The 22,036-nt window shown below is 47.1% G+C and overlaps 1 protein-coding gene across 1 annotated transcript in view; it reads left to right on the top strand.

Moving 5' to 3' along the window:
• Window positions 1-22,036, top strand: part of NUP98 (nucleoporin 98) — a 435,464-nt gene that overhangs the window by 51,533 nt on the left and 361,895 nt on the right. The window lies entirely within an intron of this gene.

Here is a 22,036-nt window from a genome sequence, read left to right on the forward strand (position 1 = left end):
CGCGTCCAAGAGAGAGCAGCCAAATTCAAGAGCATGAGAGCTCAGAGTCTCAGTTTTCCCATCACCCAGACACTGGCCCAGAGGACTCCCCTCCAACCTCATCAGGTTCTTCGGGGATACCATCTGACGTGCCGGAGGAGCAGCTGGGAGCCATTCTCACCATTGGAAGACCTTTCCTACTCCAAATTCTTGGAAAAGGTGGCAGATGAAATTTAATGTGGATAAGTGCAAGGTGATGCATATAGGGAAAAATGACCCATGCTATAATTACACAATTTTGGGTTATTTATTTATTTTATGTAAAACATTTTATATACCGATTTTCACGGAGAGTATCCGACCAAAACGGTTCACAACTTCAAATTATAAAGATAAAAATAATAATACTAAAGAAAAATAGAAACAAAATAAATAAATAGAAAATAGTAAAGATTGAAAATAAATACATTGTATAATTATAATCCCTAACACTCTACATAATTTAACTAAAAAGAAAATTTTTTTTTTTAACAAAACAAGAAAAAAAAAAATATATATTAGGTGCTATAACCCAAGAAAGAGATCTAGGTGTCATAGTTGATAACACATTGAAATCGTCGGCTCAGTGTGCTGCGGCAGTCAAAAAAGCAAACAGAATGTTGGGAATTATTAGAAAGGGAATGGTGAATAAAACGGAAAATGTCATAATGCCTCTGTATCACTCCATGGTGAGACCGCACCTTGAATACTTTGTACAATTCTGGTCGCCGCATCTCAAAAAAGATATAATTGCAATGGACAAGGTATAGAGAAGGGCTACCAAAATGATAAAGGGGATGGAACAACTCCCCTATGAGGAAAGACTAAAGAGGTTAGGACTTTTCAGCTTGGAGAAGAGACGGCTGAGGGGGGATATGATAGAGGTGTTTAAAATCATGAGAGGTCTAGAACGGGTAGATGTGAATCGGTTATTTACTCTTTCGGATAGTAGAAAAACTAGGGGGCACTCCATGAAGTTAGCATGGGGCACATTTAAAACTAATCGGAGGAAGTTCTTTTTCACTCAACGCACAATTAAACTCTGGAATTTGTTGCCAGAGGATGTGGTTAGTGCAGTTAGTATAGCTGTGTTTAAAAAAGGATTGGATAAGTTCGTGGAGGAGAAGTCCATTACCTGCTATTAAGTTCACTTAGAGAATAGCCACTGCCATTGGCAATGGTAACAAGGAATTTTTGGGTACTTGTCAGGTTCTTATGGCCTGGATTGGCCACTGTTGTAAAGATGATGCTGGGCTTGATGGACCCTTGGTCTGACCTAGTATGGCATTTTCTTATGTTCTTGTTTCAACATCGAGATCAAAAAGATTCCATGTTAGCAAATGAATATGCTGGGAATTAAAAAAATTTTTTTTGTGTAATTAACATTAATATGTTTTATCAAACAAGACCCCATAATATGCACAAGGACTGCCTTGTTTGAAGAGAGGATGGCAGCAGACCATATGCTCAGTATATAAAGTATACCCTTAGTACCTGTCTCATCCCTCCCCACCCCCAGGAGTTCATAGAATGGTATTGTACAAATTATCCAAACATATGGAAGAAAAATATCAGAAGCATCTTCTCCAACAGGCATTAAATATTAGGGATGTGAAGTGTATTTTGGATGATTGAAAATATCGTATGATATTTTCAAAATTGTCAGAAATCGGGGCTCCCCAAAACCGATAGGAAAACCCCATGATATTTTTCGTGGGGTTCTCTTATCGTTTTGGGGGAGGGTGGGAAAAACGGCACACAGAAATAACCCCTAAACCCACCCCGGCCCTTTAAAACTAACCCCTTAGCTTCCCCCACCCTCCCAACCCCCCCCCCCAAAAAAAAACCTTTTTACAGGTATCTGGTGGTCCAGTGGGGGTCCCAGGAGCGATCTCCTGCTCCCGGGCCGTCGGCTGCCACTAATCAAAATGGCGCCGATGGCCCTTTGCCCTTACCATGTGACAGGGTATCCGTGCCATTGGCCGGTCACTGTCACATGGTAGGAGCACTGGATGGCCCGTGCCATTTTTAAAGATGGCGTCGGCCATCCAGTGCTCTCTCCATGTGACAGGGACCGGCCAATGGCACGGATACCCTGTCACATGGTAAGGGCAAAGGGCCATCGGCGCCATTTTGATTAGTGGCAGCCGACGGCCCGAGAGCGGGAGATCGCTCTCGGGACCCCCACTGGACCACCAGGTACCTGTAAAAGGTTTTTGGGGGGGTGGGGGAAGCTAAGGGATTAGTTTTAAAAGGTCGGGGTGGGTTTTTTGTTTATCGGCTCGGGCGCAGCCAATTAAAAAAAAAACCCCGATCGGGCTGGATGAAAAAAAAATCACGATGTGAATCAGAACCGGTTCCAATTCACATCTCTATTAAATATTAAAATCTCCAGGTACATTAACATAAAGTCTGGGAAAATGTTATAGGTATATAAATGTCTGCCCTGGCTGTACTTAAAAAGGTAGACGACAGGAGGGCACAGGTTGCAAGAGGGAGTATAGGTTCAGTAAGCTATTGTCTAAGCCTGGTTAGTCAGGGTAAGAAATGGTTTCCAGACTGCCTAAAACGACGCCCTCCGCTTGCATTGAGAAGCTAGCCGACAGTAAACATATCTAGCACTTTTTGAAAAGGGGGTTCTACTAGCTTGGTTCCAGTGTATGGCAACTGTACTTCGAGCTGCAATGAATACTTGTAAACATCACCTGTCCAGCATCAAGTGAGATATTTAGATTCAGGGCAGTGTTCATCCAGGCCGTTAACTCTTCCCAGAAAAGAATAATGACTGGACGTTGCCCCCAAATGTGAAAGAAAGTCCTCCTCAAACCACAGTCTCGCCAACAAAGGTCCGCTTGGGAGGGATATAATTTGTGCAACTTCACTGGGTCCAAATGCCATCGATTATATTATTTTGAAACTATTCTCCTGCAGCTGAGCTGAGATAGAACATTTGCTTATGTTGACAAAAACTATTGGTCGGTCTCCGGAGTTCAAGAAACGCCTCAAATCAGCTTCCCACTGCTTAACATGAGAGAAGGGCATGAGGTTATGCTCTGCAGGAAGATATACATTTTAGAGATTACATGCCTGACAGAGTCTGCCTGAGTACAGAAATTTTTGAACATGCATCTTCCACTCCTCAAGTTATTAGAGCGCTGTATAGAACTGATAAAATGTTGCACTTGGACAAAGGCTAGAAAGTCTGTTCTATGTGGGGAAAGAGACTCCAAAAGGGAGTTGATGTCTATCAAGCTTCCCTGCCTAAATAAGTGCCCAATAGTGAGAATCCCAGACCACTTCCAAGTGTGGAACAGTGTGGATTGGAATCCAGCAGGGAAAGACAGTATTATCGAAAAGAGAAAAAAGGAAAAATAGAAGAAATCTACAAGTTGAATTTTCTACTGTGCCCAAACACACAAGGTGGTATTTAGGGTAAGTGGCATATAACATAGCGGCTTCCAAGTCGATCGCAGCTGCCAAGGTAAGGCAGCAAGGGGCATCAACCCAACAAACCCCTGCTCAATCAAAGTCCATTGTTTAAGAGAAAGGGATCTGTATAAATCCACAAGAGACCTCAGCTGGCAGCTGCACAATACCGAAGTATATTAGGGACTTCAAGGCCACCTCTGATTTTGGGATAAAAAAGGACACGGTGAGTGGGTGGGTGTCAGTGCTAGATGAAATGAAAATTGCCAACGGCACAATAAAGCATTGGGTATAAAAACCACGGTAAGATATTCATCTTAACTATGGTGATGCGATCTGGCCACGAAAAGGTGGCTCTGTGCCATTTTTCCAAGTCCTTATGGATTGCAGAAAGGAAGGGGGAGTAATTGAGCTTGAGTAGATCAGAAGTATGAGCACCTAAGTAGACTCCCAAGTATTTACGGGAATTTTTGGCCCACTTAAAGGGGAAGTGTTGCTTAATAAAAGCAACATCCATCTCTGGTAGGATGACATTGAGTAGTTTAGACTTTCCGTATTCAAGTTTACTTTAAAACCAGATACGCTGCTAAACCACTCAAGTTCAAACTCAATTCCAGCCAGTGAGCTGCGAGGTTCTGTAAGGGTTAGCAGGACAAGCTCTGCAAATAACGAAAGCTTATTTTGATGATCACCTAAGGGAACTCCCTGAATTTGACTAGAACCTCACACTCGTATGGCAAAGGGTTCCAGAAATATTGCAAAGAGTAGAGGGGAAATGGGACAACCCTGGCGCGACCCTCTACAACTATCAAAATCTGGTCCATAACCACCATTGATCTTAACTTTGGCTTTGGGAGATTCATAAAGTTTATCCATTGAAGAAAGAAGGGTCCGGCGTTCATATGCTTAAAGTTTTAAATAGAAATGCCCAGTGACCTAAGTTGAATGTCTTCTCTTCATCTATGGCCAAAAGGACAGTGGGGATACATTCCCATTCAACTCACCACAGTAGATTGATAATCTTGCGAGACATTGTCTGCAGCCATGCATTGCGGAGCAAAGCCCACTTGATTGACGTGAACAAGATTCATAATGTCATAATGCCTCTATATCGCTCCATGGTGAGACCACACCTTGAATACTGTGTACAGTTCTGGTCGCCGTATCTCAAAAAAGATATAGTTGCAATGGAGAAGGTACAGAGAAGGGTAACCAAAATGATAAAGAGGATGGAATAGCTCCCCTATGAGGAAAGGCTGAAGAGGTTGGGGCTTTTCAGCTTGGAGAAGAGACAGCTGAGGGGGATATGATAGAGGTCTTTAAGATCATGAGAGGTCTTGAACAAGTAGATGTGACTCGGTTATTTACACTTTCGAATAATAGAAGGACTAGGGGGCATTCCTTGAAGTTAGCAAGTAGCACATTTAAGACTAATCGGAGAAATTATTTTTCACTCAACGCACAATAAAGCTCTGGAATTTGTTGCCAGAGGATGTGGTTAGTGCAGTTAGTGTAGCTGGGTTCAAAAAAGGTTTGGATAAGTTCTTGGAAGAGAAGTCCATTAACTGCTATTGATCAAGTTTACTTAGGGAATAGCCACTGCTATTAATTGCATCAGTAGCATGGGGTCTTCTTAGTGTTTGGGTAATTGCCAGGTTCTTGTGGCCTGGTTTAGCCTCTGTTGGAAACAGGATGCTGGGCTTGATGGACCCTTGGTCTGACCCAGCATGGCAATTTCTTATGTTCTTATGCTATTTAAGCAAAGAGCTAAGACTCTAGCAAGCATCTTCAAGTCCACGTCAATTAAAGAAATGGGCCTATATGATCTGCACAATGATGGGTCTCTCCCTGGTTTGTCTATCACTGAAATACCTGCATGTTCGAGTGGGCAGGGAGAGAGTCACCATTAAAAAGAGAGTTAAACAGGGATCAGTAAGGATATGGGACAGTTTGTGGTAATACATACTAGAGACTTAAATACTAGGGATACTTCCTGAGAAGTGATTGGGATATCGAGAAACTTGTTGCTCGGATTTGAGTTTGGGCAAAGGGATTGGCTGAAGATATTTATCAATATCATCCTCATGAATTGTGGCATTTTGGCTGTATAGAGAGGCATAGAACTCAGTGAAGCACTCTCGGATGGTTGTTACTGTGGTATAGATCATGCCTTGAGAATCTTTGATTTTAGTCACCGTACTCTGTGCAGTTTGAGCCTTCAACTGTCAGGCTAAAATACACCCTGCCTTATTACTACCTTCAAAGTGGGTTTGTTTAAGTTGGTTTAGTTGCTGGACTAAGCCCTCTTCATCGAGTCATTGTAGTTCAGATCTGGCTCCTAGTAGCCGATGATACACATTTTGAGATTGGCTGAACTGCTAAATTTGCTGGGTGGCCGAACTGCTAATTTTGGCCAATAGGGAAGACTGTTTTTTCTCCCATTCCCTCTTGCAGACTTTCACGAACCTCTCCAAATGGTCTCTAAAGAGACAGGCATCTTTAAAAAAGAATTTCACCTGCTGAGTCTTAGGTAATAGCATCTGCTGATCAGTTGTGCAGCCCCGGATCAGTCTTGCTGCTACCACGGAAGCCATACTCCTGGCTGTGGCCAGAAAAAATTCATAAGAGGCTTCAACTAAAAATGCTGCTCCAGCCTCCATTTGAGCCACCTCCTTCAAGAAAGGAAAATAGGTTTTTACCTGCTAATTTTCATTCCTGTAATACCACCGATCAGTCCAGACAAGTGGGCTTATGCATCCCTACCAGCAGATGGAGACAGTGAACAAAACTTTGAGGCACTGCTACATATCAGAGAGTGCCACCTGCATTCCCTCAGTATTGAACTATACCTAACCCCCCACCACCACCACTGGGTGAACTGGAAAACCTCTGGGGCTGGAATCCCATGAACTGGAGCACCTATACAAACTGCAAGGCCCACAACACCCTGGCAATTATTTAACTAAGAGGAGAAGTGGAGTAAACAGCACACACATATAGAGGGAATCACAACAAAAAAATGTGCGGCATACAATATACTGGACAATAACAATATGACAACAAAACAATTATTTATTTTACATTTGCACATTGAATAGTGTGCATGGCATTCGATGTATAGTACACAATATTATAAGTGCGACAGGGCCCCGACACGGCCGTGTTTCGCTTCCAGCTGCATCAGGGGGACTGAATTTTGTCAAAATCTACAAGATGAAAATTATATAAATTACTGTGCAGGTAGGCGTCCACACAAATCACACCACATTTGTATATATATGTAGCTAGAAAAGACCAAAGCAAAGCACAGGTAAATTGTGAAACTACAAAGCAGGTAATAAGAGGCAAGGACAGTAACCGGCATGTAAAGTGTAGCTAGGGGGCAGAGAGGGAAGGGCTGTAGGGGGGAACACAGGATTAAGGTATTGTTAACGTCAAAGAATATTACCGATTGAGTTAAGGACTAAGAAAGGTGTCTAAATGACACTTACTTGTATATTGTGTAAAACAGATGATTCTAACTGTTAAGGAACCTGCTGGAATCAGCTGAAACAGATAGACAAGCTAGACTAAGACATCAAATGAGCAGAGGTGCCTTCAGAGTTTTGAAAAAGTATGAATGCTTAGACGGCTATAGGGAGCCATGTGTGTGATTGCCATTGTAATTAGCAAACCGATCAAACAATACCACTGTATTATTTCTTCATTTTGTTAGTCAGCCAGTGACTCACTGCTCTCTTGATTATCAAATGTTGGTACCTATTCAAACCAAATCACACTACCTCAACACCTTTCCAAGGTGAGTAACTGAACTGAACTTTTCAACCTTTTTACTTAGGTATACACTGCTCCTAGCTTATTTCTAGCTTCTAGCTACTTTGTTTTAAATACAAACACTCAGTTCTGCTTACTAGTTGCCTTACAGACTTTTAAAAATAAACACTAACTACTGCTTACTGACTGACCATTTAAAAATACAATCTAACTTGTTTATTCTCTGCCTTACTGACTATTAAAAGCACAAACACACTAAATAATATTCCCAAATAGTTAACTGCCCCAATACGTTTGGAAAAAGACAATGTCCCAAGCAAAAACTTACTGATTCCTTTCATCCACCAGCAAGGTGATCCTCTCCTCTCAGTGCTCCCATTGGAATGTGGGTTACTGGGCTCTTCATTTGAAATATATACTGTGCTTGTAAGGTAAATTAATGCAAAACAATCCCTTTGGTGATTTACACTACAGTTAGTTTTCCTGAGTGACTCACTGCTATTCTGATTAACAAACAATGGTACCTATTCAAATCAAACACACAACCTTAACACTTTAGTTAGTCAGCCAGAGTGACTCACTGCTCTCTTGATTATCAAATGTTGGTACCTAATCAAACCAAATCACACTATCTCAATACCTTTCCAAGGTGAGTAACTGAACTGAACTTTTCAACTTTTTTACTTAGGTATACACTGCTCCTAGCTTATTTCTAGCTTCTAGCTACTTTGTTTTAAATACAAACACTCAGTTCTGCTTACTAGTTGTCTTACAGACTTTTAAAAATAAACACACTAACTACTGCTTACTAGCTGCCTTACTATTTAAAAATACAAAGTCTAACTTGTTTATTCGCTGCCTTACTGACTATTAAAAGCACAAACACACTAAATAATATTCCCAAATAGTTAACTGTGCCCCAATACGTTTGAAAAAGACGTATTGGGGCATCTATTTTCCTAACCGGCACTGACCGCCATGTCTCCTGGGCACCCGATGCCAAGGCGGCACTAGGGACGCACAATTTCCCCTTTCGTCTCCTCTTTAACGAGACGGCTGATTGGCCTACTGCGCGGATGCCCGTTTTTTGCTCAGCGATGCGGCATTGGCCTTTCTACGAGTTAAAGACCCCTGAGGGACTTTCAGGAAGGAGGAGAATGAAGAGGACCCTAGGCTGCAGTCTGCCCCAAGCAAAAGGCTGGATGCTGGCATTTATGAAATTCCACAGAAAGAGAAGACCAGGCAGATGCAGGGCATTGTTTCCTGTGAAACTGAAAAGATGCCTCCAGCTCAAGGCATCCCCCCAGGGTGCCGAACTCTGCTTCAATAGTGCCCCAGTCCAAGCTCTCCCCCTCCCACAGATCTGACAGCTCAGCTGCTACAGAAGGTGGAGAACAGAGCACAGCGTGCCCATGCTCGCCCCACCCACCCGTCCCCGGCAGACCTGGGAAGGCACTCAATAGAGTACATGGGTATGTTGACCCGCATGTCCACCCAGCCTCAGAACACAGGTGCCACAGAGTTCACTTCCTCGCATTCATTGTGTGCCTGAACCGGAGGAGCGGGGCAGGAGCAACAGTGGATGATGGCTCCTGCCCCAGGAGGATCCGTGGACCTGCAAGGGGGTAACAGCAGGGAGGTGGGGAGAGCAGGGTGGGTGGGCTGGGAGGAGGGAGCCCTTTCCTCTCCTTGGGTATTCCTGCCTTTCTTTCTTGCTATTTATTTTGGTTTGTTTAAGGGGAGATGGTGGCAGATTGTGTTTGGGCAGGGGAGGCGCGTTTGAAGCATCTGAGTCCAGGTGGAAAGAGCGGGGTGAGGAATGTGCTGGAATGGGCAGCAGGTCAGGCTGGGCCTGTGAGGGAGGAAGGGCGTGCTGGGGTCAGGTTGATGGATGGATGGGTGGGTGGGCAAAGTGTACTTGGAGTCTGGCTGGGGAGGGGGATGAAACTGCTTGGGCAAAGCTAAGGAGGGTGGAAAGGTGTGCGGCGGTTGGACTGGAGAGGCAGACACGCTTCTGCTAGTGATTAAAATAAAAGAGAGGAGAGGAGAGGAAAACATTTAAAAATGCTAAGTTGAGCAGCAGGGCCGGCTTGCATGCTGACGTTACCAGTAGTGGCCAACTCCAGCCCTCCAGAGCCTCAAACAGGCCTGGTTTTCAGGATATTCACAATGAATATGCATGAGAGAGATTTGCATACAAAGAAGACTGGCCTGTGTGTGGCTCTTGACAAGCAGAGATGGCCATTCTTGTTATAAATGTTTACGGGCCAGTTATGCAGGTACAACGGGGCGGCGCCCGAGCGGATGCCGCTGCCCTGCTCACCTGGGGCAGTCCATGAAGAGGGGAGCCAGGCCGCAGGCCTCTTAAAGAGTCAACGCCCCGTCCGCGGGTATGGAGGGAAAAAACTGCATCTGCCCCGCTTTACGTTTCCCTCGGCTGCGTTCCTACCACTAGAAACGTGAGCCCAATCGTAATGCAGAGTCTTAGGGGCGCTTTTATATTTCTAGAAACACCACGGCAGGAAAAGAGCAGTTTATGTGGCCCTTAAAATCCCCATCCCTGCCTCGGAGTCCCCCTGCACTTGTCCCAGGCTTTCTTGAATTGGGACACTGTATTTGGTGCTATAGTAATGTTTTCCACTCTTAGCCACTCTGGATCTGTTTTTTGGAAAAGGGGGACGGAGCTGCGAGTTACTGGGTGCCAGGAGGGACTCTTTCCGGCCAGCCCTGCTTTTGAACTCCCATCCCAAAGCCGTGTGTGGTTTGTGTAGTTCTTGATTCCCCCCCCCCCCCCCATGCATTGGAACGGGGCGGTCAGAAATCCCAGATTGTCCCAAAGTCTCCCTCCTGAAGCAGGGTAACTCGGCAGCTCTGAATCTACATAAATCAATCATCTTAATAACCCTTAATGGTTGTGGTGGTGCTGGGGAGAAGCTCCTTCTGCTCCCCTGCTCTTCCACAGAAGGGGCCCAGGAGGAGAGACAGCAGCCAGGGAGGGGGACCTGAGCAGAGCAGGTAGCGGATGCTGTGGGTCGCAGCAGTGGGAAGGTAGATGGTAAATGCATTGGCTGCTGTCGTCCAGGCCATCAGAGCTGCACTGACATCCTGCTGTCTAATTGTAATGAATTTTCCCCACCTCCTCGTTCTATTCTGTCAGCATGCACTTCTGGGTATAGGGATGCAAACTTTCTTCCTAATAATAGTTTGAATTTACAGTGTGGAAACTGGATCCAAATACACCTTGCAGTGCAATACTTCAGAAAGAGGGAAGAGAAATATTAGGATGCTCATGAGCTAATTTTATTATCACACTAGTATTTTATAATAACAGTTGGGTAAACAGGCACAGGGCAGTCTGCCCAGGCATAGGGTTTGCGAGCACAGTTTAGATGTGAATAGAGGCCCGAGAAGATGACGTCACTGCCCAGCGTCACAGAGAAGGTCAAACATGGAGGGGCCGAGCGCACTGTTTAACCTTATACTATAAAGGGGATTAGCGCGTTTGGGACATGGGGGTCCAACCCCGCACCAAACTAACAGCGCTCATCACATGCAAATGCACAGCGCTATTGGCTGCTCTCCCCAGATCTCCTACCCCCCCAAAAAAAACCGTGCACCCAGAACCCGCACATTTTTACGCTCAGAGCAGTTGTTAAATCACAAATGGATTGTGGGAAACAGCAGAGGGAAAAGCCCCTGTGCCGTGTGGTTTCCACCCGGGTGGCCCCGGTTCTCCTGGTCTGGGAATGTTCCACTTAGGAGCAAACTGAGACAAGGCAGGGAAACCTTTCAATTACTCAGGCCTTGTTAGGCTGTGGGAATGGCAGATGACGTTATTAATGGCGCCGTGACCTTTCTGTCCCAGCCACCTTAGCTTCTACAGCCAGCCTGGTGTCCCGCCAGTGGTGCTTTGCTTGTTCCGCTGACCTCTGTGCCACAGACAGGCTGCTGACATCTTTGGCTATGAAAGAAAGAAAGAAATCCTTCTTGGAAGGAAGGAGAGAGAACCCAAGTTTTTTGCAAGTAGGGGTGTGGTACAGAAGCAGGCACCCCCCCGGGCTCCAGCAGTACCTGTTATACACTTTCCCCTTGCGTACGTGCCCTTGCCCAGTAAGATACTGCTCAGGATGCCTTTGTCTCCCCACAGTTTCTGAGTTAAGGATTTTCTATGCAAAGGTCATTGCTGAAGCCAGGTGTGGTGGGGGGTCAGTCTTATCTCTGACCATCCCTTCTTCACAGGCTCCCTCCTCCGTCTGTGCTACTCTCAGCAGCTAAGCGTTTCCAACAATTTGCGGTTTCTCTCCTTGACTCTGTTTTATAAGAAGCAAAGAAAATACAAGGAAAGGGGATGCAGCTCTATCCCTGCCTTAACCACTCAGAAGGCAACAGAGGTGGAGCCTTTGCTCACAGCTCTACTCTCCCAAATTATCCCAAAGGGGATGCAGCTCTATCCCTGCCTTAACCACTGAGAAGGCGACAGAGGTGGAGCCTTTTCTCACAGCTCTACTCTCCCAAATTATCCCAAAGGGGATGCAGCTCTATCCCTGCCTTGACCACTGAGAAGGCGACAGTGGTGGAGCCTTTGCTCACAGCTCTACTCTCCCAAATTATCCCAAAGGGGATGCAGCTCTATCCCTGCCTTAACCACTCAGAAGGCAACAGAGGTGGAGCCTTTGCTCACAGCTCTACTCTCCCAAATTATCCCAAAGGGGATGCAGCTCTATCCCTGCCTTAACCACTGAGAAGGCGACAGAGGTGGAGCCTTTGCTCACAGCTCTACTCTCCTTGCCCTGTTTTCTGTCCTGTTCTTCATCTGTGAAGCCTCCCTCTGCTGCCTTTTCTCCTCCACATTTCTGGGACCGGCTTGCCCTGGCCCCCTACCTCCCTCACCGGTACCCCCTCCCCCCTCCCCATACTCTTATCTGCTCCCACCCCCAGGCTCTTGCACATCCCTCCTCTCCAGCCCTATCTGCCCTTCATACTGCCCTGACCACTACTCTCTCTCCCATCTCCCCCATCCTTACCCTGCTCTCTAGCTGCCTTTCTTTCCTGCACTTCCACCCCCAAATATGCAGAGAGGGGCAAACAGGGTTCCTTCTAGTGCTGACAAATATGCAGCATCACTGCTGGGCTTACTAGAGCTGGATCTGTCTTTTGCAGAAGGTTTTGACTGATATTTCTGTTCTCTTGTTTTGGTTTTTTTTTTTCTATTCTTATGTTGCAGGTTATAATAAACCTCATCGCTCGTCCATGCTGTACACGTAAAGGGGCAAACACCTTCTGCACTTCCTTCTGCTGTTTTCGGATCTCACGCCGGAAAGATGCATCACTTTGCTGACAGCTCTGCCTATCTCTGGCCCGTCTTCGCTCATCACTGCTGTTCACGCTTTTGGATACAGGGCTACCGCACAGCCAGCAGGTGTGAAGGCTTCTCTCACACTTGAATGCCTGTTCTTTCTTTGCTCATCACTGCTGCCTGTGATTACTAGTAACAACCCGCCCCCGTTATTTTTCTGTTGATGTTTAATCTCCCCCACCCCTTTCCCAGGACCTACCTTCCTTCCTCTTCTGTTGTGCAAGAAGTGCACAGGACAATTCTTAAATGCATTTGTTCCTGTGTTTTTCAGGTGGATGTCAGTATCCCTGCTCATCACCTTTTCATGCAACAGTGGCACCTTTTGACCACTTCTTCTGGAGCTGAGGCTCCTGATTATTGCAGGCCTCATCTATTCGCAGAGACCGCGCCATCCACATAACATGCGAATGTGCTGTATTGTGTCAGAGTGAGGGTCCATCACGCTCAGCAGCAGGAGCCAAGCCGACCTGCCGAGTAGCCATACATGAAATGCTACTAGGCAATGGTCAATTTAGTTTAATGCTAAATCAACCATTGTTATATTTATTTATAGGTTATGTCCATCAATTGCTAGTCATGTAAGGTACTCCCCTCTGGCACAACCATTCCCCTCCCTCCTCCTCCTCCTCTCCCACACTCCTAGCTAAGGCCAGCAGACGGCTGGGGGAATGGGATGCATCCCAACACAACAAAATCCTTTGTTTCACCACACAGCCTTCCTCCGGGGATGTTTGTCAATCACTCTCGGACTGAGATGTGTGCGCATATAGCAATCCCAATGTACAGCACAGACAATTGGGGGGGAAAAGCTTCCAAAACGAGCTGGTGTCTAATTTCCAACATGCCGTCTGCAAACATGAGAGGGCAGTGGGCACGATCCCCACCCGATGTTCTATTGAGATAGCGCTGCTCTTTTGTGACCAATTCCAGTTTATAATTGAAACTATATAAAATTGCAAGGTCCGTGAAGATTTTAAAGGCGATAATGCTGTGTCCTGGTCGGAATGGGACACAAAACAACAACGATATCTCATTGACACTAACGCTAGTGAATGGATTTACACACACAGTACATTCGTATGCGCCTTTTTTCCTTGCGCACATCCCCCTATAAGGCTTTGTGCGGGGAAACCACGTGTACATGGGCGCAGAAACCCATGGAGCTTCAGCACACCTTATTACATCAGCCCCACTGAATGGAGGATTTCAACATGTCCATGCCAACGCTGAGCTCCTGTTCCTGGCTGATGACTCATACAAACGGCAGTTTTCCACATCCCACGCTACCCTGGACAGCTAATGCAACATTTCCTGCGCTTACCAATGCAGCCAATGGAGCAGCACTACATTTCCCGCTAAGAAAAAACCCATTACAGCTGCTCAGCGCCCGAACAACAACAGTTGCTGGGCGCCCGATGGCATACATTCATGACCAAGTAAAGCACCCAGCTCCTATTGCCACTCGGGTGCTGAGCTAGGCGCTTACTTAATAGTGAACGTATGCGATTGGGAAAGCAGCGCTGCTCGAGTGGCTGCAGTGTTAAGCATGGGAAGTATAGCATTGGCTGTACAGGACAGCATGGGAGACCGGAAAATTGGTTCTTACCATCTAATTTTCGTTCCTGTAGCACCACTGATCAGTCCAGACTCCTGGGTTTTGCCACCCCTCCAGCAGATGGAGACAGAGAAAGTTTTACAGACAGTGCTACGTAACCCGAGGTGCCACTTGCAGTCACTCAGTATTGAACTGTTCCCAAGGCAGAAGTGAAAAAACATAATAATAATAATAACTGTTGAATTAAGTACTCTACCCCGACCAAGCAGGGTGAAAGAGAAACCTGGAAATCCCAACTATGCGCACACAAAAAAATTGTGCAGGACGCAAAAGAGCCTGTGCCGTTCTTCAGAGAAATTAGAACTAAAAAACAGATCGAGTGCACTCTCCAATTCCCCTCTCCCATACTGGGCAGGACTCTGGACTGAGCCGTGGTACTGCAGGAACAAAAATTAGCAGATAAGAACCAATTTTCCTTTCCCTCTACGTTCCCAGATCAGTCCAGACTCCTGGGATGTACCAAAGCTTCCCTAAGACAGGTGGGGACTGCTCGCATTACACTTTCACCAAATCCCATGGCCTCTGGTGCCTGGATGTCCAAAAGGTAATGTCTGGTGAAAGTGTGCAATGACTGAGAGAGGAATATCGAGTAAGAAAAGGGACGTGATTATCCCCTTGTACAGGTCCTTGGTGAGGCCTCACCTGGAGTACTGTGTTCAGTTCTGGAGACCGTATCTACAAAGAGACAAGGACAAGATGGAAGCGGTACAGAGAAGGGCGACCAGGAAGGTGGAGGATCTTCATCGGATGACGTACGAGGAGAGATTGAAGAATCTAAATATGTACACCCTGGAGGAAAGGAGGAGCAGAGGTGATATGATACAGACTTTCAGATACTTGAAAGGCTTTAATGATCCAAAGACAACGACAAACATTTTCCGTAGGAAAAAAATCAGCAGAACCAGGGGTCACGATTTGAAGCTCCAGGGAGGAAGATTCAGAACCAATGTCAGGAAGTATTTCTTCATGGAGAGGGTGGTGGATGCCTGGAATGCCCTTCCAGAGGAAGTGGTGAAGACCAGAACTGTGAAGGACTTCAAAGGGGCGTGGGATAAACACTGTGGATCCATAAATTCAAGAGGCCGCCAATGAAGAGTGGGGGACTCGCCAGAATGATGGCTACTGCCTGGAAACAATACCCTTATTCAATAAACATATACATGGTTACTGTGACTCCAACATCACTCTAAGCTTCAACAGCAAGAGGAAATATGGAAAAAAGGATTTACACTCACAAAGAGGGGAGTAGCTGGCTTGTTACGGCGGTTACTACCCCAAACCAAATGTGCCTGATACTTCACTTTCAATGCATATCCAGCATAGTTCTCTGCTTCAACAGCAGGGCTGAAGAAAAACTGATACTTCACACATCCAGCAGAGCTCTCTACTTCAACGGCAGGGGAGAAGAAAAAAGGGTTCGCACTCACAAAGTGGGGAGTAGCTGGCTTGTTACGGCGGTTACTACCCCAAACCAAATGTGCCTGATACTTCACTTTCGATGCATATCCAGCATGGCTCTCTGCTTCAACTTTCGATGCATATCCAGCATGGCTCTCTGCTTCAACTTTCGATGCATATCCAGCATGGCTCTCTGCTTCAACTTTCGATGCATATCCAGCATGGCTCTCTGCTTCAACGGCATGGGAGAAAGACTGATACATCACGCATTTCCAGCATAGCTCTCTGCTTCAACGGCAGGGGAAAAGAAAAACAACCAATAAGGGCTGTATAACATAGTCTGGGTAAAACAAATAAGCATGGATGTAGCTTGCTTATTGCGGCGGTTACTACCCCTACTACCCCTAACTAATCAAGCTAGACATTTCACTTGGATGCAGCTCCATCACTGCTCTCTACATTAATGGTGGGGGTGGAAGGGAAATAGAACCAAGAGGTAAGAGAAACAGATAAGTAGAGAGAAAAAATGTGTGAGGCTTGCTGGGCAGACTGGATGGGCCGTTTGGTCTTCTTCTGCCGTCATTTCTATGTTTCTATATGTTTCTATGACTTCCACGTTGCTGCTCGACAGATTTCTTACAGCAAAACTTGCTGACATTCGGCCCAAAATATTGCCTGAGACCGAGAGGAATGTGCCCTGAGACCAGCCAGGACAAGATGCCCCTGACCTATATAAGCAGAGCTAATAGCCTCCTTCAACCACCGCGCAATGGTAGCTCACAAAGTCTTATGATCCTTTTTGGCCACACTCCACAGCACAAAAAGGTGATCCGATAGGCGGAAATAATTTGTAACTTTCAGGTAGTATAATAAGGCACGCCGCACATCCAACTGACGCAATTCCCTTGGCTGAGGAGGAGGAGGATTCAAAGTGGAGAAGGATGGAAGTTCCACTGATTGATTCAAGTGGAAAGAGGAAACCACCTTTGGTAAAAAGGTCGGGGCCGTATGCAGGGAGACTCCCGTATCCGAACTCCTCAAAAAAGGCTCTCTACATGACAAGGCCTGAAGCTCAGAAATTCGACGAGCTGAACAAATCATGACAAGAAACACCACTTAAGGTGAGGGCCTTTATGGAAGATCACTTTAGGGGCTCAAAGGGAGCAGCACAAAAGCCCTTAAGGACCACATTAAGGTTCCAGGATGGATAAGATTTCCGTATCGGAGAACGCAAATGCTTGGCTCCCCTAAGAAAATGCACCTGGATGAATTGCCAGTGAAAATCCATCAACTCTGCCCCGAAGACAGCCTAAAGCCGCCACTTGAACCCTGAGTGAGTTATAGGAAAGACCTTTGATCAACCCCTCCTGTAGGAAAGCCAAAATATCCACCACAGAAGCTCGCCGAGGGTCTACCTTGAGCTACGTACATCACACGTCAAATACTTTCCAGATTCTCATGTAAGTTAGAGAGGTGGACGGTTTCCTAGATTGTAAGAGGGTCACGATAACTCCTTCTGAATAACCCTTATTCCTCAAACGCTCCCTCTCAAAAGCCAAGCTGCTAAACAAAATTAATAGGCCTGATCCAAAGAGACAGGGCCTTGACACACAAGATTGGACAGATGAGCCAGCCATAATGGACCATCCACAGCCAGGTTGACCAAGTCTGCGAATCATGGCTGCCTTGGCCAGTCTGGGGCTAGACCACCTTGCCTGGGTGGATTTCTATACAACGCAAAATCTTGCCTACTAAGGGCCATGGGGGAAAGACGTACAGAAGGACTCCTGTCAGCCAAGGCAGAACTAATGCATCCACTCCTTCTGCCCCTCTTTTTCTTTACCGACTGAAGAATCATGGGGCTTTGGCATTGTGAAAAGTCGCCATCAAATCCACTCACGGCCTGCCCCATTTTCAGAGGATGAGCTCTATCGCTTCCCCCAGTTCCCACTCTCCAGGGTCCTAACTGATGCCAGCTCAGAAAGTCTGCTTGCACGTTGTCTGAGCCCGTTATGTGAGAAGCCGCAATATGATCCAAGTACTTTTCCACCTGGAGATCAACTCTTGAGCTTCCTGAGCCACTGCCTGGCTTTTGGTATCCCCCTGCCAGTTGATGTAAGCTACCGTGGTCGCATTGTCCGAAAAGACTCGCACTGGCTGGCCCCTCACTAGGGGGGAGAAGCTCTTCCAGGGCTAAATGCACAGCTCTTGTTTCCAAGCAAAATGATAGACCAGGAGGCTTCCTCCGCTGTCCACTGGCCCTGCACAGACTGGTTCAGACATACCACTCCCCATCCGGAGAGACTGGCATCTGTGGTGATGACTGTCCAAGTCGGGAGTTCCAGGTCCACACCCCACCGTAGCTTGTCCGGTAGAAGCCACCAGGCAAGACTGGAGTGAGTGAACTCCAGCAAGGGTAGAGGGAGCTGGAAGAGTTCCAATTGTGGGTCCCACCGGGACAGCAAAGCTGACTGTAGAGACCGCATGTGTGCAAATGCCCACAGAACCAACTCCCAGGGTAGAAGCCATGGATCCAAGTACTTGCAAATAATGCTAGACCTTGGGCACCCGCTTCTGCAATAAGCTGCACACTTGGAGTAGTAATTTGGAAACCTGATCTTCGGAGAGGAAAACTTTTCCCAACTTGGTGTTGAAAAGCACCACCAGGAACTCCAAAGTCTGGGAGGGAACCAGCTGACTCTTTACCAGATTTACTATCCAACCGAGAGAGAGTAGCTTTCCGACTTTGCTCGGATCAACCAGTCATCCAGATAAGGATGAACAAGGACACCGTCCCTCTGGAGCAACACAGCCACCATGACCATAACCTTGGTGAAGGTCCTGGGTGCCGTTGCCAGACCAAAGGGTAGGGCGCAGAACTGGAAATGTCCCCCCAAAATCCTGAACCTGAGATATCTCTGATGGTCAGGTCGGATGCTGATGTGCAAATACGCTTCAGTCAAATCCAGAGACACCAAGAACTCTCCTTTGCACACCGAGGCGATAACCGATCGTAAGGTCTCCATTCGAAAATGAGGAACCTCAAGCGCGACGTTCACCTTGAGATCGAGAATGGGTCTGAATGTGCCTTCCTTTTTGGGGACCACGAAATAAATGGAGTAACGACCCAGACCCCATTCGCATAGGGGTACGGGTATGATAGCCCCAAGCTGGCATAGCCGAGCAATGGTTTTCCGCACCACTAGCTTCTTTTCCTGATAAGAGCAGGGGGAGACAAAGAACTGACCTCTTAATGGACAAGCAAATTCTAAAGCTTAGCTTGACTTATCACATTTAGGACCCACTGATCCGAGATGATCTTGACCCACTCCTCTTAAAAGAGTCAACCATCCTCTGATCACTGGAACTGAGGAGTGGGCCAGCCTTGCCTCATTGCACGGACTTGGCTCCTCCGCCAAGGGAAGGGGCATCCCATGTCTGGTCTGCATCACCGAAATGACTGGTTCCAAGAAGACTGCCTACTCGAGGACTGTCACTGAGATCGCCCTGAAAGCCTGGACGGGCGAAACTGTCGACAGGTTCTGAAGCGGGAACGAGAAGGCAGGGAGCTGTTTGCCCTTGGCTTGTCCTCCAGAAGCTTGTGGACCTTGTTCTCCTGGAGAGACTTGATCATCTCCTCCAAATCCTTACCAAACAACAACTTTCCTTTGAAAGGCAAGGATCCCAACTGGGCCGTGGACGAGACATCAGTCGACCAGTTTCTCAACCATAGGTGGCGCTGGGCGGAAACCGCCATCATAGTTCTTCAGAAAGTATGGATGAGATCATAGAGGGCATCGGCATTGTACTTCACCATGGCCTCCAGTCGCTCAGCTTAGTGGGAGTCCGACTAAGAGAGGGACATGTCCGACTGTAGCTGTCGTACCCAGTGCAATCCCGCCCTCTGCATAAAACTGCTGCACATAGCAGCCCGAATGCCCTGGGAAGACACTTCAAAAATTTTCTTGAGGTGCACCTCCAGCTTCCTATCCTGAAAATCTTTCAAACTGTCGCTCCGGCCACGGGGATGGTTGTCTTCTTAGTAACAGCAGACACCGCAGCATCCACCTTTGGGATCTTCAGAAGCTCCAGTGCGTCCTCGGGAAGGGGGTACAACTTATCCATGGCCCTGCTGACCTTTAAGCCGGTGTCGAGAGTATCCCACTCCCTGAAGAACCCCAGCAGGTCTGGATCCACTGCTCCCAATTCCGATGGCTCCTGCGGAATTTCAATACCCAGCTCTTGCAACACAGCAGAGAGAAGGGGAGCCAATTCCTCCCTATGGAACAGTCTGACCACTTTAGAGTCATCACCTTTAACTGCTGGGACCTTCGATTTCCTCCAGATCTGTGTCCTGGTCCCCCAAGGCCAGACCTGGGCCCGAAGGAACATGTGCTGGGACTGCATCCGCCCCGGTAACCTCAGGAGAGTCATCTGTGGCAGGCAACGGGTCTGGGAGCCCGTCTGATTCTGGTGGCCCCCAAAGGGCGCTTGGCCAGAGGAACAGACGCATCTTGTGAAGCCCTGCACTGCCGGGACCTCCGAGCTTTGTAAGGTTTGTGCAAAAGTAGCACAAAGTCTGAAGAAAATGAAGAGGCAGAGGAATCAGACTCTGAAAAATCCCCTTCGTCCACTAAAGGAGGCTCCCTTGCCACTGGACCCCCACAGGAGGGCCCAGGCTCCGGCGACAATGCAGGAGGGAAATTTCTCTGTGCGGCAAACCTGATGGAGGACAAAATGGCCTCCATTCCCGTGCTGAGTGGGAAGGCATCAGTGACGGAGCTCTGTGCAGGGGAAACCCTCCCAGGCTCATGGCGTCAGGGGGGCTTGCCCGTTGCTGCAATCCCAGAAGGGCCCTCCCCACCGGCGAGGCATTCGGAGCACTGTCCGTCGCAGGACAGGCACGCGCGAGCGTCCCCACACGCAGTACAAGCTGCGGCGCACGGCATTGCGATCAGGCCCGGGGAACTTGGGAGCCCCGCCGGAGTAGTCAATCGTTGAACGCCGGTTTGCACGGATATGTTGGGGAACAGTGCCGTCCCACGGCCTTTCCCTGCAACTGCCGGCGCTTTGCGAAAAAAGGGTTTTTTTCCTTTTGTTTTGTTTTTTTTTTAAGAAACTTTACCAAACAAGTCCTTCCCTCAAGAATGGCCGGAGACTCCCGAGGTCCTGCAGGGTGAGGGAACTGGGACCTCCAGGTTTCAGCCCTGCACATGGGCCAAGGACAGAGCAAATGAAGGGCCACCGACCCCCTGCTCGTCCACCGCAGAAGCCGGGGGGAGGGGATGACCCTGCCAGGATCAAGCAAGCCCCTGGGAGGCTCAGTGATGAGAAAAGGAGAAGACCTTTTTCCTTTTGTTCTTCGGATGAAAAGGTTTTCTGAGTTTTTGGGGTTTTTTTTTGTCAGTCCGACTGCAGCCTTTGCACCTCCACCATCTGCTGGAGGGGAGGCAAAACTCAGGAGTCCGGACTAATCTGGGTACGTACAGGGAATGTACATTTTCATTTATTAAATTTCTTAATTGCTCAACACAATGAAGGCCTGAGCGATGAACAGAAATACATACATAAATATAAACTCAGATAAAATTAACTAAATAAAATTAACAATGTAAAAACAAAAATTGCAAATTAAAACCACCATAAAATCAGATAAAACAGAAAGTAATAAACATAAGGGAAACTATGAAAAGTAACATAATTAAACCAATTTCATAAAATCCTTAAGCGAAGATGACTGTAGCACCATTACAGCTGCCTTGCGGTGTGAATTATGATCCCTGAACATAAATTGCCATTTTTGTCATGAACTCACAGTTATTCATGTTCATAAACATAAATTGCAGTGACATACTTTTGCTGAAGAGGGAGATGTGTTTATGGCCAGAACTGGACTAAGTGCCCAAACAGGTATATTAGCTAGGTGCCTTTCTGAGCGCCCAATCGTGCAGACTTTTCTGCCACAAACAGAAGAGCACGAGCGGCCTGATGAGCGCCTATCTCGACTTCAGAGTGGCCAGCGTAGCAAAGCGCTTTTCACGGTGACCAAGGCACTTCCCTGGGCGGACAGATACACGGCCAGAAGAGCGGCAAGATTGTTGTGAATTAGCGCCCATGAAAATATTTGCTATGCTTTCTGCAGCACAGTTACTGGAAATATTAAAAATACTTTCCAGGGTCACACTTTCACTTAATAGGGAGACCCTTTCACTCGCTTTTATGCACAGATTATCGGCGCGGGTTTTCAGCGAGGATGCAGCCGCTTATTACATAGGCCCTGTACCACGCTTAGGTACGCACATTTTTCTGTATGTTTATGCATTTCTGTGCGCAAGTCATTTGCATAATTTGTTTTTTACATCCCGTGGAAGCGGCAGCTTCAGCGGCGCGTGGTGATCAAAACCCGCGCACATAACGAGCGCCTGTTTTTCACCGGGTCTTATTACATC

Source organism: Rhinatrema bivittatum, chromosome 5, assembly GCF_901001135.1.
Source record: "Rhinatrema bivittatum chromosome 5, aRhiBiv1.1, whole genome shotgun sequence".
NCBI lineage: Eukaryota > Metazoa > Chordata > Amphibia > Gymnophiona > Rhinatrematidae > Rhinatrema > Rhinatrema bivittatum.